This window comes from Meriones unguiculatus (genome assembly GCF_030254825.1).
Source record: "Meriones unguiculatus strain TT.TT164.6M chromosome Y unlocalized genomic scaffold, Bangor_MerUng_6.1 ChrY_unordered_Scaffold_23, whole genome shotgun sequence".
NCBI lineage: Eukaryota > Metazoa > Chordata > Mammalia > Rodentia > Muridae > Meriones > Meriones unguiculatus.
Window position 1 is genome coordinate 2,524,168 of NW_026843709.1, and position 3,467 is coordinate 2,527,634.

Sequence of the window (3,467 nt, forward strand, 5' to 3'; positions counted from 1 at the left end):
GAGATGTCTCAGTCTCTCTGTAGTAAGAGAGCTGGTTCTTTTGAATCTGGTCTTTATAAGGCTTTGAGTACCTGAACATGTGCTTAGTGGGGTGGAGGATCCCAGTAAGTGAATCATAATGGACCTCCATTGCCTGGCACAGTCCTGGGATTGCAGGCCTGTTCAACAATGCAGGGTTCCCTCTCTATCTTTTAGTGACTTTTACTACTTGTTTCTCTATATTGTTGATTTTCCCCCCACAAAAAAAGAAATCTGTTTCATTGACTCTTTGTATTGTTCCTTGTTACTTTTTTATTGATTTCAGTCTTCAGTTTGATTCTTTCTTGCCATCTATTCCTCCTGAGTGTTCCTCCTTTTTGCTTTAGATCTCTCAAGTGTGCTGTTAAATTGCTGATAGGAGAACTTCACATTTATTTAGTGTAAGTACTTAGCATTACACACTTTCATTTTAGTATCACCTTCATTGGGTCTCACAATTTTGGTAATGCTGTGGATTTGTTTTCATGAATTAGACAAAAACTTGTATTTATTTCTGCTATCCTTCAACAGAGTTTTCATGACTTCATAGGCTTTCTGCTTTTGAACTTGATGAAATCTAGTTTTAATCCATTTAGGTGTAATAGGATATAGTGTGTTATTTCAATTTTCTTTTTTCTGTTAAGATTTGTTTTGTTACTAAATATGTGGTCAGTTTTATAAAATATTCCATAATGTTTTTAAGATATATATTCTTGTATGTTTATGTGAAACCATTTATAGATATCTGTTTGGGCTCTTTGATTTTTAAGACTGTTATCTCCAGCAGTTGTCTTTAATTTCTGACCAGAAGAGCTGATCATTGGTGAGGTTGGTGTATTAAAATCTTGCAGTCACAATGTGTAAGGGAAAATATGTTATTCAGGCTTTAATAATATATCTTTTACAAAAGTTGTTGCTCTTGCATTTGGGCTACAGATTTTATTCTCTGAAACTACTTTATATATAAATTATATATATATATATATATATATATTATAATATATATGTTATATGTGTGTGTGTGTATTAACTGCTCATATCTTTCACTTGTAAATAATTTTGATTGAAGGATATTTTGTTGGCTATTAGAATAGCTAGCACAGCTTGTATTTTAGGTGAAGTTGTTTGAGAAACCTTTTCCAATTCTTTTCTGTGAGGTTAGGGTATCTTCGCTTTTCACATTTGTTTCATATATTCTGCAGAAGGATGGACCCTGTTTTCATTTCCATATTTTGGACTTTATTTTAATTATCATTATTTCCATTTCTTACTTTCCATTGTTAGATCAGTTTCCCCTACCTCAGCTACTCTGGGATTTCCTAGCCTTCTCTCCTTTCCCCCAGATCAAATCATCTAAAGTTTTTCTTCAGAGATGGGTATACTTCCCACTGATTTCAACCAAATATGGTATAACAAGTTACAATGAGACTAGTCCAAATAACCTCATACCAAGGATGAACAAGCAAACCAGTAGTTAGAACTGAGTACCAGAAACAGGTAAAAGAGTCAGAGATTCCCTCATTCCTACTCTTTGGAGTCCCAAAAGAACACTAAACTACACACTGGTATTATATATTCAGAAAACCTTCCTCAAAACCATATTGGTTCCATTTTTGTTGCCCCAGTCTTTGTAAGCTTTGTTATTTTTATTACTGTTTATTGTTCCTTTGTTTTTTTATTAAATTGTTCTATTTTTATTGTTTCTTTTAAAAAATTTATTCATTTATTTACTTTACAACCTGATTGCAGAATATGCAATAATAATAAGTCAAAGTTACTTACTCCATACCAAATACTTTGAATCTGTGTATTTGTCTAAATTCTATAAAGAATTCCTAGATCTATTTATTCAAAAGGAAATATTGAGACATCATGGAACTTACCAATGGTTACTGTTCAACAAACCTGTTCATTCCAAGACAGATTTTCTTAGCTGTTACTCCAGATGATTTTCTAACCTTCATTCTTAGCCTTTCTTTTTGCCTGCTGTGTGCCCTTGGCCTCAATGTACTCTTTCTATGAAACTCACTTTTTCATTTTTTTATTTATTAATTACACTTTATTCATTTTGTATGCCCCATAAGCCCTTCCCACCTTCCCTCCCCTTTCTGCATGTATGCCCCTCCTCAAGTCCACTGATAGAGGAGGTTCTCCTCTCCTTTCTGATCTTAGCCTATCAGTTCTCATCAAAAGTGGCTGCTCCCCCCCTCTGGGGGAGGTGGTCAAAAAGTAGGCCAATCAGATTAAGTCAAAGGCAGTGCCTCTGCCCATTACTATGTAACCCACTTGGACACTGAACTGCCATGGGCTACATCTGTGCAGGGGTTCTAGGTTTTATCTCCATGAATACTCCTTGGTTGGAGTATGAGTCTCTGGGAAGTTCCCTGTGTTCAAAATTTCTTTTTCTGTTGCTCTCCTTGTGGAAACCTTGTCCTCTCCAGCTCTTACTAATTCCCATTTCTTACATAAAGTTCCATTCACTCTGCCCAACAGTTGACCATCAGGCTCAGCATCTGCTTTGATACTCTACAGGATAGAGGCTTACAGAGGCCCTCTGTGGCAGGTTCCTAGGGTGTTTCCTATTTTCTTCTTCTTCTGATGTGCATCCTCTTTGCCTTTCTGGATGGGGATTGGACATTTTAGTTAGGGTCCTTTCTCCTGCTTAGTTTCTTTAGATGCACATGTTTTAGTGGATTTGTCCTATGTTGTATGTCTATATGAGTGAGTATATACAATGTGTGTCTTTTTGCTTCTGGGTCAACTCACTCAGAATGTTTCTTTCCAGGTCCCACCATTTACCTGCAAATTTCATGATTTCCTTATTTTTCATTGCTGTGTAATATTCTATTGTGTAGATGTACCACAATTTCTGCATCCATTCTTCAGTTGAGGGGCAACTGGGTTATTTCCAGCTTCTGGCTATTACAAATAAAGCTGCTATAAACATGGTTGACCAAATGTCCTTTTTGTTTGCTTGAGCTTCTTTTGGATATATGCCTAGGAGTGGTATGGCTGTATCTTGGGGAAGCACTATTCCTAGTTGTCTGAGAAAGCACCAGATTGATTTCCAGAGTGGTTGTACAAGTTTACATTCCCACCACCAGTGGAGAAGGGTTCCCCTTTCTCCACAACCTATCCAGCATGTGTTGTCACTTGAGTATTTGATCTTGGCCATTCTCATGGGTGTAAGGTGAAATATCAGGGTTGTTTTGATTTGCATTTCCCTAATGGCTAATGACATTGCACATTTCTTTAAGTGCTTCTCTGTCCTTCTGTGTTCTGCTACAGGGAATTATCTGTTTAGCTCTGTTCCCCATTTTTTAAGTGGATTACTTGGTTTGCTGCTTTTCAGCTTCTTTAATTCTTCATATATACTGGATATGAGTCCTCTGTCAGATAAAGGGTTGGTGAAGATTCTTTCCCAATCTGTAGGCAGTTGCTTTGTTTTG